The following is a 15,955-nucleotide window of genomic DNA, read 5'->3' on the forward strand; positions in this document are numbered from 1 at the left end:
TTTTTCCTCTGTTCCTAAGACTTCTGGGCAGTTCTCTTTGATAATTTCCTGGAAAATAGTGTCCAGGCTCTTTTTTTCATCATGTTTTTCTAGAAGTCCAATGATTCTCAGGTTGTCTCTCCTGGATCTGTTTTCCAGGTCTGTTGTCTTCCCCAGAAGGTATTTCACATTCTTTTCCATTGTTTGATTTTTTTGGATTTGCTTGACTGATTCTTCTTGTCTCCTCGAGGCATTCAATTCCACTTGTTCAATTCTGATTTTCAGTGAAGTATTTTCTTCACTCACTTTTTAAAAATCTTTTTCTAATTGTCCCATTGAGTTCTTTTGTTCTGTGGAATTTTTTTCCATTTCGCCAATTTTGTTTTCCAGTTCACCAATCCTATTTTTCAAGGATTTTACTTCTTTATCCACTCTCTCTTTAACTGACTTCTCCAGGCTCTTTTCCCAAGCTTCCCTCTCCTTTTGCCAAGCCTCCCTCTCCTTTTCCCAAGCTTTCCTCTCCTTTTGCCAAGCTTCACTCTGCTTTCCCCATTTTTCTTCTAGCTCCCTTGTGAGAGCCTTTTTAATTACTTCTATGAGGTTCATCTGTGCTGAGGAACAGATGATCTCCTCCTTTGGGGATTCACCTGGGGACTGTCTGTTTTTAGTCTCCTCAGGATTTAGAGTCTGCTCTCTATCTGTATAGAAGCTGTCAAGGGTTAAAGTCCTCTTCAGTTTCTTGCTCATTCTGTCTAATAATCAAAGACAAACTACCAAAGAAAAACAGAAAAAACGGGATTCTTTCTTTGGGGGAGGGGCTGGGTATGTTATCGAGCTTCCTCTACAAACTGCAGGGGGCAGCAGTGAGGCACTAGCAGGACTGTGCTGCGCCTGCGCTCTGAGATCCCAGAGCGTGCTGAGTCACTGTGGGGGCGGAAGGGGGGAGCGGCCAGGTCCTGAGAGACTCCAGCTGTTTGGGGTTGTATTCTTCACCCCCAGTGTTTTTAGCTTCTCTGCTGGGCTGCTGACTTGCTGCCGGAGCAAAGTATCCAAACCTGTAGCGAAGCTCTCCCCGCAGAGACAGCTGCGATCACTCCCCACCCCCTCTCCAGTCTGCTCCCGTGCTCTCACTGCCACTGCCCGCCGCCTGCGCCCGATCTAAAACCGTCCCAGCCCTCCAGTAAAGACAGACCTTTCTTGGCGAATCTCAAGGATGGCTTCTCTTGGTAACTTTTTGTGGGTTTTTTTTCAGTCAAGCATTAATTCAGAGGCTTGTAATGAAATGGATAGTGAGAGAAAGCGTGGAGCTTATGCAGCTATGTGCCTCCTCTCCGCCATCTTAACCGGAAGTCCCAATTTATGGTATTTAATGGAACATTACCATACTTTAAGAAACATTAAAATGATGTCAGAGAAACCTAGGTAAGATTTATATAATGTGTCTGGCATATGCAGAGTTCCTTAGATGGCATTCGTTCACATGGAAGATAACATTGATCATAAAATCAGGGGGATTATAATAAAATGCAATATAAGTGCCTGAGATGTATTGGCTGTATGCAAATCATGTATGACATTATGTAGCTGCTTCTTTTTGGCTAATGACCCAAAGAAGCAGAAGCTTTTTGCTTACAAAGTGATTCAAAATGGCCTGACAGACTCAGTGACTTGATCTTTGGCTTCACACTTAGTAGGTGTATGGAATTCTATGGCGTGGTATTTAATGAGAAATAGTGTAGAAGAGAAGAAATCTTGAAACTTCCAAGATGTTCTGAGGCTAACATGGTGTTCCAGGAAAATTAGTCTAATCTTTTTTGACTCAGTGTTTGTTCTTTCATCTTAGGTAAAGGACATTAATCTGTAGATTTTAAACGTTGTGAGTTTCCAAATGTCAGAAGAACAAACCACCTTAATCCTAGGAATATAGAAACTAGAGTCAGATCTAATTTTTTTTTTATCTAGTACAACACCAATGTCTCCAGAATCAAGGAGATCCTTGGTAGGTAACTAGAACAGGAGGACCTGAGATGAAGTTAGGTCATAGTCTTGGTAGGATCAGTGTAGGAAATGAGCTAATTTGTGAGGTGACTCCCACCAGAGACCAAGGGTTATATAAAGATGAATATTCTCCTCATGATTAGAAGAAATCTTTCTATATTTTTCTCTTGCTCTATCTTTGAATTAAACATCCCTTTGTAAACTTGAATTGATATTAAATGATTAAATATAATTTAGACTTTAACGAATAGAACCTAACAATGGGGTATGTGATTGTTGAGGAATGTAGCTAATGCCAGTAGAGAAGAGACTGTTGCAATGCCTGAAAATACTATAGAATTCTGAGGAGAAGATAAAACCTATATGGCACTGTGAAAGTGAAACAAAGTACACAGTACAATTACATGAAATGACACAGTGAAGTAAGGAGAACCTGGAAAACTGTCCAATAACAACAAATACAAAAAGATCTTTGAGAGACTTTAAGAACTCTGATCAGTGGTATCTCATGATATCAATGACAAAGCATATTAGTCACCTGATAGAGAAGTGATTGACTCAAAATGAAACATATACTGTTTCATCTTACATGTCAAATTATGTATATCTCAAATGTACATGATAAGATATTTATCATTGGATCATTGGATATGAACAACACTGGATTTTTTTTTTGATTGTACATACTTGTCAAAGGTGTTTTGCTTTTTGTCTTATTATAGGAGTAGAGGATAGTGGAAGGCAGGGAGATGCTAAGGAAAAAATCCCCCACAAATAAGAACAGAAAGAAAAAAAGCCATAAATAATTACAGATAAGCAAGACAGCATTGAAAGCTAAATAATCAATTTATTATATATTTTAAAAAGAAAAGGAAACTATATTAAAGCTACATATTATGTAAAAATCAATCCATTTTGTTCTGTACTGATAAATAAAATGGTCATTTTATCGTGGTATTTGTGAAATTCATAATAAAAATAATGTTAATGATTCAATATCACCTTGGAAGAAGGTCTGTGGGACAATGATCCAGAGATTTTTTCTGAACCATGAGATTGAAAACATATTTTCAGTGATTGATAAAGGTCATACATGATATTCTTATCAAATCTTAAGTTGACACAAAATGAATAGTGAAAAAGAAATCAAAAAGTTATCATAAACATTACATGTAATAGGTTGCCTCAAGAAGTAATGAGAGGCCCTTCATTGGATATGTTCAAGAACATTTTAGATGAGTACTTGTTAGTAATATGGTACAAGGAATTTTAATCAAGTTTGGGTTGAACAAATTTGGGTTGGAATACTTCCAAATTGTATATTCTAAATGGGCTTTTCATATAACAAATATCTCCAATTACTTAATTAACTTCAGGAAATCTAAAGAATTAATAGTACTTCATGAATACCATGTTTTTTGAATAGCTTCTCTATTGTCTACACTTATTATCCCCACAAAAACAGAAAACTAGTAGACCTATTTCTTTCAGTTAAATAAAGTTTATCAGAAAACCAGAAGTTCTAGCAAAGTTATCAAGGCACTACTATAATATTATGCTAATTCAATGGTCACAGATTTAGAATCAGAAAGATTCACAAAGATCATCTACCTCATTTTATATGTTAGGAAACTGAAATCTACATGTTTTACTAAAAGTACTCTAAAAAAAGTTATTTGTTAGCTATTGTGAAAATGAAGTGCTCAGCCTCAGTTATCCTCAAGGGAAATCGTAGTCTGTGTTAGGCAACTTCCAATAATTAAAAAGGTAATTTGAAAAAAAAAAAAAGTTTATTGTTGCTGGTGGTGGTGAAGTTTTTTTTTTTTTTTCAAGTAAGCTGTTCATTTTTGGATAGCTAATTGTCCTTATGAACATCTAAATAGCTGCTTAAAGTAAAACATTCCATTATATGTGAAACAAAATGCTATACCATCTTAACTGTGTCCTTCTATATGTGCTTCAGAAAATTCAGTCTTTTTTTAATGAAAATATTGGCTGTACTATCTGGCAGCTGGTATGTCTATGACTGTGTAGAAGTGGGCTGGCCTTCTGTTTGGGCATGTATAACTGTAGAGCTTTTAAACTTTCATGACAGAATCACAACTCTCCTCTTGCAATTTGATATCTAAAACATATGGCTCTCATTTTAACTACCAACATAGAATATCTGAACCATAGGTATTTAAAGAGTTCAAGCATGAATTAGCTGTAATGCAGCACCTGTCAAACTTTCTATCTTTTTTTTTCTATTTAAGAGAGGTAAATTCATGGACATATTAATTATCCATCCTTATATATTTTACAAACTGTACTTTGGAATTAAATTAGGTCATCAGAAATTGAATTATGCATACCCTTTGACACCACAATACTACTGCTAAGTCTGTATCCAAAAGATATTGGAAAAAAAAAGGGGGGGGGGAATCTATCTATATATATGTGTGTGTTTGTGTATATATATGCATTTTTTGGTAAATCTTTTTGTGTTGACAAATTAGAAAATGAGGGGATGCCCATCAGTTAGGTAATAATTGAAGAAGCTGTGGCACATGGTTGATGGTTGTAATAGAATACTATTGGGCTATAAAAAAATGATGAACAGGATAGTTTCAAAAATATCTTATTATACACGAACTGATGTAAAGTAAGATGAGCAGAACCACAAGTACATTGTATATAGTAAGAGCAATACTGTATGGTTATCAGCTGTGAGTGACTTAGCTATTCTGATCAACATGATAACCTAAGACAATTTTGAACTTAATAATAAAAAATGCTATTCACCTCCAGAGAGAATACTGATGAAATCTGAGTGAATAATGAAGCATTTTTTTTTCATTTTCTTCATTTTTCTTACTTTTTTGCAATATGGCCAATATCAAAATATGTTTTGCATGATTTCAGATGTAAAATTGATATCAAATATCTTGCCTTTGGAACTCAAAACAAAAATTTAAATAAATGTTAAAAATAAGTAAATAATAAACATATTTTCAAAAAAAAAAAAAAGAAATAAAAATATTTGGACCATACTATCAACCTCCTGTAGAAAAGTTTTCAGTGAAGTCTAATTTGATGCTATGCCTTCAGATTCTAAAGAGAGATGATCTGAAAAATATCTATTTGTATCACATTGTTTTCTCTTTCACAAAATCTTTTATCTTCAAAACTTTCTTGAGTTGAGCTCCAGGAAAATCAGTTTACATACTTCTTCCAAAACAAAAAACAAAAAACAAAACAAAACAAAAAAAAAAAACAGTGCCACTTTGCTTGTGTTTCCTTTTTTTTTTTTTTTTCTTACATAATACCAACTTCAACCAAAATGTGGTACCTAATTAAGATAACCATCTCATTTCAGGTGCCTGGTAACACTTATTCTTTCCTGTTATGGGCCAGAACTTGAAACAAGGTGATAACTCAATGGAATTGATAGAAACAATGCTTGTGTTTACATCTTTGAGAGTTCACACATTAGCTCACACATTAGAGTTCACAAGTTGGGAGATTTCAGTATTCAGTATGAGATTCACGAGTTTACACCTCCCATATCCCACTCTCTGAAGAAGAGTCAACCTTTGAGTTTACACCTTTAAAAGAGCATAAAAAGGAACTGAGTCAGTGGAGTCAGTCAGTTGGGAAGATTGACAGAGTGAGAGGTCAGTTGGAGATTGAGAATCCAGGAGTCAGAATTGAGTTAGACGCAGAAACTGGAAGAGCTAAAAGACAAGCTTCAAGAACTCTTGGACCCAAGGAAGAAGATTGGCCCCTTAGAAAACTAACCTGGCTATTTTGGAAGAGACAATAAAAGATTGGATTTTAACTCCTGGCTGTATTTGAGGTCATTATTACTTGGAACTGAAACTAAAGCTGCCTCCAGAAACCTTCCTAAGAAACCTGTTCCCAGATAAAAAGAAGGAAACTACATGCGACAATGAGGCAGAGGAAACCTATCATATATGAGGGAACTTAGAGAGGGGGAGGAACATTGTGTGAATCCTACTCTCATCAGAGTTGGCTCAAAGAGGAAACAATTGACATATTTGTTTTACATGGATTCTTCTCTCACTTCATTAAAAAGTGGGAGAGGAAAAGGGAGAAGGAAAAAGAGTAATAAGGGAAGGGTACAAGAAAGGGGAAGGGATTCAAAAGGAGGAGGGAGGGATACTAAAGAGGAAGAACTGTGCGACGTTAGTGGGATCAATAGGGAAGAAGGGAAGGAGGGCAAGAAAAAGAAAAGTATAATCTGGGGATATTAGGATGGCAGGAAATGCAGAATTGGTTATTTTAACCGCAAATGTGAATGGGATGAACTCTCCCATAAAGAGGAGGCAGATAGCAGACTGGATCAAAAGTCAGAACCCTACAATCTGTTGTTTACAGGAAACACATTTAAAACAGGGAGATACATATAGACTAAAGGTAAAAGGCTGGAGCAGAATCTATTATGCTTCAGGTGAAGTCAAAAAAGCAGGGGTAGCCATCCTTATCTCAGATCAAGCAAAAGCAAAGATTGATCTAATTAAAAGAGATAAGGAAGGAAACTATATCTTGCTTAAGGGTACTATAGACAATGAAGCAATATCAGTATTAAACATATATGCACCAAGTGGTATTGCATCTAACTTCTTTAAAGAGAAGCTAAGAGAGTTGCAAGAAGAAATAGACAGCAAAACTATAATAGTGGGAGATCTCAATCTTGCACTCTCAGATTTAAATAAATCAAATCACAAAACAGATAAGAAAGAAATTAAAGAGGTAAATAGAATATTAGAAAAATTAGGTATGATAGATCTCTGGAGAAAACTGAATGGTGACAGAAAGAAGTATACTTTCTTCTCAACAGTTCATGGAACCTACACAAAAATTGACCATATATTAGGACATAAAGACCTCAAAATTAAATGCAGGAAGGCAGAAATAGTAAATGCTTTTTTTTTTCAGATCACAACGCAATAAAAACTACATTTAACAAAAAGTTAGGTGTAAATAGACCAAAAAGTAATTGGAAACTAAATAATCTCATCTTAAAGAATGATTGGGTGAAACAGCAAATTATAGACACAATTAATAATTTCACTCAAGATAATGACAACAATGAGACATCATATCAAAATTTATGGAATGCAGCCAAAGAAGTAATAAGGGGAAATTTTATATCCTTAGAGGCTTACTTGAATAAAATAGAAAAAGAGAAGATCAATGAATTGGGCCTGGAACTTAAAAAGTTAGAAAAAGACCAAATTAAAAACCCCCAATCAATTACTAAACTTGAAATTCTAAAATTAAAAGGAGAAATTAATAATATAGAAAGTAAAAAAACTATTGAACTAATAAATAAAACTAAGAGTTGGTTTTATGAAAAAACCAATAAAATTGATAAACCTTTGGTAAATCTGATTAGAAAAAGGAGAGAGGGAAATCAAATTGGCAGTCTTAAAAATGAAAAAGGAGAACTTACCACTGATGAAGAGGAAATTAAAGAAATAATAAGGGGTTACTTTGCCCAACTTTATGCCAATAAATTTGATAACCTAAGTGAAATGGATGACTACTTCCAAAAACATAGGCTTCCCAGATTATCAGAGGAGGAAGTAAATTGCTTAAATAGTCCCATTTCAGAAAAAGAAATAGAACAAGCTATTAATCAACTCCCTAAAAAAAAATCCCCGGGACAGATGGATTTACATGTGAATTCTACCAAACATTCAAAGAACAATTAGCCCCAATGCTTTATAAACTATTTGAAAAAATAGGGAATGAAGGAGTCCTACCAAACTCCTTTTATGACACAGACATGGTACTGATACCTAAACCAGGTAGGTTGAAAACAGAGAAAGAAAATTATAGACCAATCTCCCTAATGAATACTGATGCTAAAATCTTAAATAAGATATTAGCAAAAAGACTACAGAAAATCATCCCCAGGATAATACATCATGATCAAATAGGATTTATACCAGGAATGCAGGGCTGGTTCAATATTAGGAAAACTGTCAATATAATTGGCCATATTAATAATCAAATTTTAAAAAACCATATGATCATCTCAATAGATGCAGAAAAAGCATTTGATAAAATCCAACATCCATTCCTATTAAAAACTCTTGAGAGTATAGGAATAAATGGACTTTTCCTTAAAATAATCAGTAGCATCTATTTAAAACCAGCAGTAAGCATTATATGTAACGGGGACAAACTGCAACCATTCCCAATAAGATCAGGAGTAAAACAAGGTTGCCCACTATCACTGTTACTATTTAATATTGTATTAGAAATGCTAGCTTTGGCAATAAGAGTTGAGAAAGAGATTAAAGAAATAAGAATAGGCAATGAGGAAACCAAATTATCACTCTTTGCTGATGATATGATGGTATACTTAGAAAACCCCAGAGATTCTACCAAAAAGTTATTAGAAACAATCTACACCTTCAGCAAAGTTGCAGGATATAAAATAAACCCACATAATTCATCAGCATTCTTATATATCACTAACAAAACCCAACAGTTAGAGATACAAAAAGAAATTCCATTTAAAGTAACTACTGATTGTATAAAATATTTAGGAATCTATCTGCCAAGGGAAAATCAGAAACTTTATGAGCAAAACTACAAAACACTTTCCACACAAATTAAGTCTGATCTAACCAACTGGAAAAATATTAAATGCTCTTGGATTGGACAAGCAAATATAATAAAGATGACAATCCTACCTAAATTCATCTACTTATTTAGCGCTATACCAATCAGCCTCCCAAAAAACTACTTTGATGAATTAGAAAAAATAACAACAAAGTTCATATGGAAAAACAAAAGGTCAAGAATTTCAAGGGAATTAATGAAAAAAAAAATCAAATGAAGGTGGCCTAGCTGTACCAGATCTAAAATTATATTATAAAGCAGCAGTTACTAAAACCATCTGGTATTGGCTAAGAAATAGACTAGTTGATCAATGGAATAAGTTAGGTTCAAAGGACAAAATAGCCAATAACTTTAATAATATAGTGTTTGACAAACCCAAAGACACCAGTTTCTGGGATAAGAATGCATTATTTGACAAAAATTGCTGCGAAAATTGGAAATCAGTATGGCAGAAACTAGGCATTGACCCACACTTAACACCGTACACCAAGATAAGGTCAAAATGGGTTCATGACCTAGGCATAAAGAATGAGATTATAAATAAATTGGAAGAGCATAGGATAGTTTACCTCGCAGACCTGTGGAAGAGGGAGGAATTTATGACCAAAGAAGAACTAGAGATCACTATTGACCACAACATAGAAAATTTTGATTATATCAAATTGAAAAGTTTTTGTACAAACAAAACAAATGCAAACAAGATTAGAAGGGAAACAATAAACTGGGAAAACATTTTTACAATCAAAGGTTCTGATAAAGGCCTCATTTCCAAAATATATAGAGAACTGTCCCTAATCTATAAGAAATCAAACCATTCTCCAATTGATAAATGGTCAAAGGATATGAACAGACAATTCTCAGATGAAGAAATTGAAACTATTTATAGACATATGAAAATATGCTCCAAATCATTATTAATCAGAGAAATGCAAATTAAGACAACTCTGAGATACCACTACACACCTGTCAGATTGGCTATAATGACAGGGAAAGATAATGGGGAATGTTGGAGGGGATGTGGGAAAACAGGGACACTGATACATTGTTGGTGGAACTGTGAACACATCCAGCCATTCTGGAGAGCAATTTGGAACTATGCTCAAAAAGTTATCAAGCTGTGCATACCTTTGATTCAGCAGTGTTTCTACTGGGCTTATACCCCAACGAGATACTAAAGAAAGGAAAGGGACCTGTATGTGCCAAAATGTTTGTGGCAGCCCTGTTTGTAGTGGCTAGAAGCTGGAAAATGAAACGATGTCCATCAATTGGAGAATGGTTGAGTAAATTGTGGTATATGAACGTTATGGAATATTATTGTTCTGTAAGGAACGACCAGCAGGATGAATACAGAGAGGACTGGAGAGACTTACATGAACTGATGCTGAGTGAAATGAGCAGAACCAGGAGATCATTATATACCTCAACAATGGTACTGTTTGAGGATGTATTCTGATGGAAGTGGACCTCTTTGATAAAGAGAGCCTTAATTGATCAAAGATGGACAGAAGCAGCTACACCCAGAGAAAGAACACTGGAAATGAATATAAACTGCTTGCATTTATGTTTTTCCTCCTGGGTTATTTATACTTTCTGAATTAAATTCTCCCTGTGCAACAAGAAAACTGTTTGGTTCTGCACACATATATTGTATCTAGGATATACTGCAACCCATTCAACATGTAAAGGACTCTTGCCATCTGGGGGGAAGGAGTGGAGGGAGGGAGGGGAAAAATCAGAACAAAAATGAATGCAAGGGATAATGCTATAAAAAATTACCCTGGCATGCATTCTATCAATAAAAAATTATTTTAAAAATAAATAAATAAAAAAATAATAAAAAAATATATTTCTGGGAAAACTGGAAAGTAATGTTAAAAAAAAAAAAGAAAGAAACCTGTTCCCAGAGAACTGATTATATCTTAGAAAAAAAGAACACCACACTTTCCTATTCTTTTTTAGATAATATTTTATGCCAATTGCTCTACATTTTATATTGAATTTTATAAGCTACATCGAATCCTTTTGGAAGGAGAAACTGAATTCTAAATATTTTCTAAAATAGCTGAATTTCATTAGCAAACAAGTTTGAGAATCCTTGTTTCCATCAAATATGCTGTATAATAGAGTGGGACAGCTGCATGGCACAATGGATGGAACACCTCCCTGGAGTCAGGAAAACCTGAGTTCAAATTTAGCCTCATATATTTAGCCTCTGTGTAACCCTAGACAAATCACTTTACCCTAAGTGCCTCAAAAAACAATAACAACAACAACAACAACAATAACAACAACAAAAGAATAGCAAAAAAGAAAAAAAATCAGAGCAAATTCCATGATAAGAAGAAAATTGAGGTAACATTTTGCTTTATTATTTTTATTCTTTCTCCCTGTCTCCATCTCTTTTCTTTTCAATGTTTTTTCTTTAATCCTATACCTGTACAAGTTGCTCAAAACTCTAGCCCTAAGAGTCAGAAGTCCTTAACTATCACTCCTATGCTTTTTCTATCAAATTTCTTTCAAGGCACAGTGGAAAAGCACTGAACTGAGTGCTAAAAATAATTTGCTTTAGATTTTTACTAACTAACTTTGTGACTCTAGGAAAGCCTTTTGGTCCTTAATTCCATCAGTAACAAAGGAGTGATTAGGTCAGTGTTTCACAATGAAAAACACTAACTATTCCTTGATGAAGATCAGGTTTTAAGACAAAAAAAAGAGCTATATCTGATGCTTGGTTGTTTATAAGTTTTAATAGATAATGATTTTAGGTAAGAAAAATTCTGGTAAAAAATAAAAGTGCATCATGGACCAAAACCAATCCATTGATTGGAGAAGAGTAATTATGATTCTAAAATGCAACAATGCTATGATTGCTTAAGCAGTGATGATAAAACAAAGAAGTAATTCTTAATGGATCTATATCTCAGCTCTATATCTATCTATATCTATATAATATCTATATCTCAGCTTATCACCACAATACATACACACACACAGAACCAAAGTGTTAGCTACAAATCTTAAAAAGAAAAAAAAAAAAGGGGGGGGGAGAGGGGGTTAAACATTTTCCCCATGTTAGATAATGCTGACATATTAACTGTGACTCTCTTAGATATTCTGCTCATGTCTTTAATCTAGAAGATTGATATTAATGATGTAAATTATTATGTAATTTATGACATCTATATCAAAACCCCAAATCTAACTACCACTTAGGACTGGTTCTGAGTATTGTTTCCACTCACTGAATTCTGGGAAATTTAATTGTGTTCCTCACTACCATTGTAGGTCTTTGGCATTTTCCCAGCACATCACATGACAAATTCCTGACCTCAGAAAGTATAGTTTTATTTTATTTTTTCAGTCCAGTTAAAACATAAGACTGTTATAGTAAAATCTTAATTAATATTCTCTGCAATTGTGGGATGAGGGATAGGAAGCTTCTTGTGGAAACTAAATGGATCAGTTATCTGTCTGTTGTCTGGCAGTGATCAGACTGAAATAGTAGGGAATTGAATTATACAGCATGGCTGGGTTCATTAACTAAATGAAAGAAAATACTGTCTGAGTTTATTTTGAGTCTTTTAAACAAACTGTAGCCCCAAACACTTAGGCTTGTTTGGTTCTCCCAGAGATAAAAAAATAAATTATGGAAGAAAAAAAAGAGCTAAACTTCTGTTATTTCAATCAAAAATTTTGTTCTCTACCAAAATTATATCTCAAGATGTGTATTTTTTTTTGTCTTTCATTTTTAAATAGAACCACGATATCAGGAAGGAGATGTCATGGCTTGCAAAGGAATTGGATTAAAGTGAGGGAGGCTGTACAAAGTCACCAGTTTCACTCCCTCCTTCTGAGTCTTCTGGTTCCAGTGGCAAGATATAGATCAGGACAACTGTAGAGGGTTGAGAATGCAATGAGGAGATCTTGGCCTTTGTGAGCTGAGCTCTTTAGTATTCTTGGTTTGTCTAAGACAATGCCCACCAAATAATTACTGCTAAGTAAAAATAAGGCAAAAAATGATCTCTTTTAACTAGTTAAAAAAAATTAATGTAAGAGGCAAAGAAAAATTAATGTAAAAAGGCTGAGATTTTCTGGCCAAATAAATATAAATAACTATAAATAAATAATTTATTAAAACTAATATATAACTAACTGCACTACAAATCTCACAGTTTTTCGTAAGATAAATAATGATGTATGTGAAATCAATCTACAAATTGTAAACTAGCATATAAACATTAACTAATATTTTCCCCTCTTCATCACCTCTGGCTATACTCTTCTGGCCTTCTCATCCCACTTCTAGAAAGAGTCTCTTCAACCTAGAAAATCATTTCAACATTGTAATTCCCACTTCATGAATCCCACAGCCCTTGGGGTCCCCTCATCCTGATTGGAGGGCAGAGTGAAGGGAACCTTTGAGAAACTCTGTTGAGAGGGTCCTCTGACCAAATAGTTCTTTGCTTCTCACCTAGTTGCATTTCTCTGGATTTATTCATCCTGTCCCCAAGCAAATATCTTCCTTTTGCATGCCATGCCCTTTTCATCTTCCTTTTATATGAAGGCTTTCAGCTAGAACTTTTATTTCAGCATAGTCCCTATTCCTTCACTAAAGGAAAGGATCAAAGATTTAAAGTTTGAAGTGACTTTAGAGATAATCTAATCCAATCTCTTCATGATTTTCATTAAAACAAGAGTCTGGTTTGGTGGCCTGGACATTTAATTTAACATTGGAAACCTTTAAATTTAATCCTTAACTAAAATGCTGACAATTGCCAATTATATATTGGAGTGAGCACTAGAACATGACAGTAACATTAGATTGACTTCATTTATCCAGGGCTGTTCTAATGAGGCTCAAGTGTCAAAAATACTTTTCCCAGTTATATGGCTGTATAAGTGACCTGTGATCAATCAAATTAAGCAAATACTACAATCCTATCTAATGTGGCTGCAATTGTCTAGAAAAAGATTTTTTTTTAATTAAAGCTTATTATTTTCTAAATATATACATGGGTAATTTTTTTCATTCATCACTACAAAACTCTGTGTTCTATTTTTTTTTCCTTCTCTTCTCCCACCCACTTCCCTAGTTGGCAAATGATCCAATATATGTTAAACATGGGCATTTCCTCTATACATATTTCCACAAATATGCAGCATAAGAAAAATCAAATCAAAAGGGGGAAAATGAGAAAGAAAACAGCATCAAAAAGAGTGAAAATACAATGTTGTGATCCACATTCAGTACCCACTGTCCTTTCTTTGGGTGCAGATGACTTTCCTTATCACAAGACCATTGGTACTGACCTGAATCACCTCATGGTTGATGAGAGCTACGTTCATCAGAATTGATCATTGTATAATCTTGCCATTGCCATGTATAATGATCTCATAGTTCTACTCATTTCATTTGGAATCAGTTCATGTAAGTCTTTCCAGGCCTTTCTGAAACATCCTGCTGACCACTTCTTATAGAAGAATAATTTTCCATAATATTCATATATCATAAGTTGTTCAGCCATTCTCCAACTGATGGGTATCCACTCAATTTCCATTTTCTTGCTACTAAAAATAAAAAGCTGCCACAAATATTTTTGTTTATATGGGTCCCTTTCCCTCCTTTATGGTTTCTTCCAGATACAAGCTGGTAGAAACACTGCTGAATCAAAAGGTATGAACAGTTTGATAGCCCTTTGGGCATAATTCCAAATGGCTCTCAAGAATGGTTGAATCAGTTCACATCTCCACCAGCAATGTATCAGTGTCCCAGTTTTCCCACATCCCCTCTACCATTTGTCATAGTCTTTGCCTGTCATCTTAGCCAATCTGAGAGGTATGTTCTGGTACTTCAGAGTTGTCTTAATTTGCATTTTTCTTATCAATAATGATTTAGAACCCTTTTCATATGACTAGAAATGGGTTTAATTTCATCATCTGGAAATTGCTTGTCCCTCCTTTTACCACTTATCAATTGGACAGTGGCTTGAATATTTTTATAAATTTGAGCCAATTCTCTATATATTTTAAAAATGAGGCCTTTGTCAAAACTCTTGAATGCAAATTTTTTTCCTCAGTTTATTGCTTCCCTTTTAATTTTGTCTGCATTGTCTTTCTTTGTACAAAAACTTTTTCATTTAATACAATCAAAAGTATAAATTGTTCATTCAATAATGCACTCAAGTACTTCTTTGGTGACAAATTCCTTCCTTCTCCACACATCTGAGAGGCAAACTTTCCTTTGTTCTTCTAATGTGTTATAATATCGCTCTTTGTTTCTAAACCATAAAGTCATTTCGATATTATCTTGGTATTTGGTGTTAGGTATGAGTCAGTGCCTACAGTCTACCATAATAGTTTTCAATTTTCCCAGCAGTTTTTATCAAATATTGAGTTCTTATACCAAAAGCTGGGTTTTTTGAATTTGTCAAACACTAGATTACTATAGTCATTGACTATTTTGTCCTATGAACCTAATTATTCCACTGACTGGCTATTCTGTTTCTTAGCCTGACTACTACTTTATGATATAGTTTTGATGACCACTGCTTTTTTAGTTTTAGGTCTTATACAGCTATGCCACTTTCATTTGCATTTTATTTTATTGATTCCTTTGAAATGCATAACCTTTTGTTCTTGCAGATAAATTTTATTATTTTTTTCTAGCTCTGTGAAGTAATTTTTTTGGGAGTTTAATTGGTATGGCACTGAATAAGTAGACTAATTTAGGCAGTATTGTCATTTTTATTATATTAGCTCAGTTTATGCATGAGTATTTGAAATTTTTCCAAGAGATCAGATCTGACTTTATTTGTGAGGAAAGTGTTTTATAATATTTATACTCTCTCTCTCTCTCTCTCTCTCTCTCTCTCTCTCTCTCTCTCTCTCTCTCTCTCTCTCTCTCTCTCTCTCTCTTTCTCTCTCATTGAGGCAATTGGGGTTAAGTGGCTTGCCTAGGGTCCCAGAGCTAGGAAGTGTTAAGAGTCTAAGAGCACATTTGAACTCAGGTCTTCCTGACTTCAGGGCTGGTGTTCTATCCATTGTGCCACCTAGCTGTCCCTGCAAATATACTCTTAAACAGTTTATATATTATCTATAGTTATTTTAAATGGAATTTCTCTGTTATCTCTTGCTATTGGACTTTGTTGGTAATATATAAAAATGTCTGGTGATTTATGTGGATTTATTTTATATCCTGAAAGTTTGCTGAAATTGTGAATTGTTATTAGTAATTTTTTTTAGGTGATTCTCTAAGGTTCTCTAAGTATACTATCAAATCATGTGCAAAGCATAATAATTTGGTTTCCTCCTTACTCTAATTCCTTTCATCTATTTTCCT

Source organism: Antechinus flavipes, chromosome 4 (assembly GCF_016432865.1).
Source record: "Antechinus flavipes isolate AdamAnt ecotype Samford, QLD, Australia chromosome 4, AdamAnt_v2, whole genome shotgun sequence".
NCBI classification, from domain to species: Eukaryota; Metazoa; Chordata; class Mammalia; order Dasyuromorphia; family Dasyuridae; genus Antechinus; species Antechinus flavipes.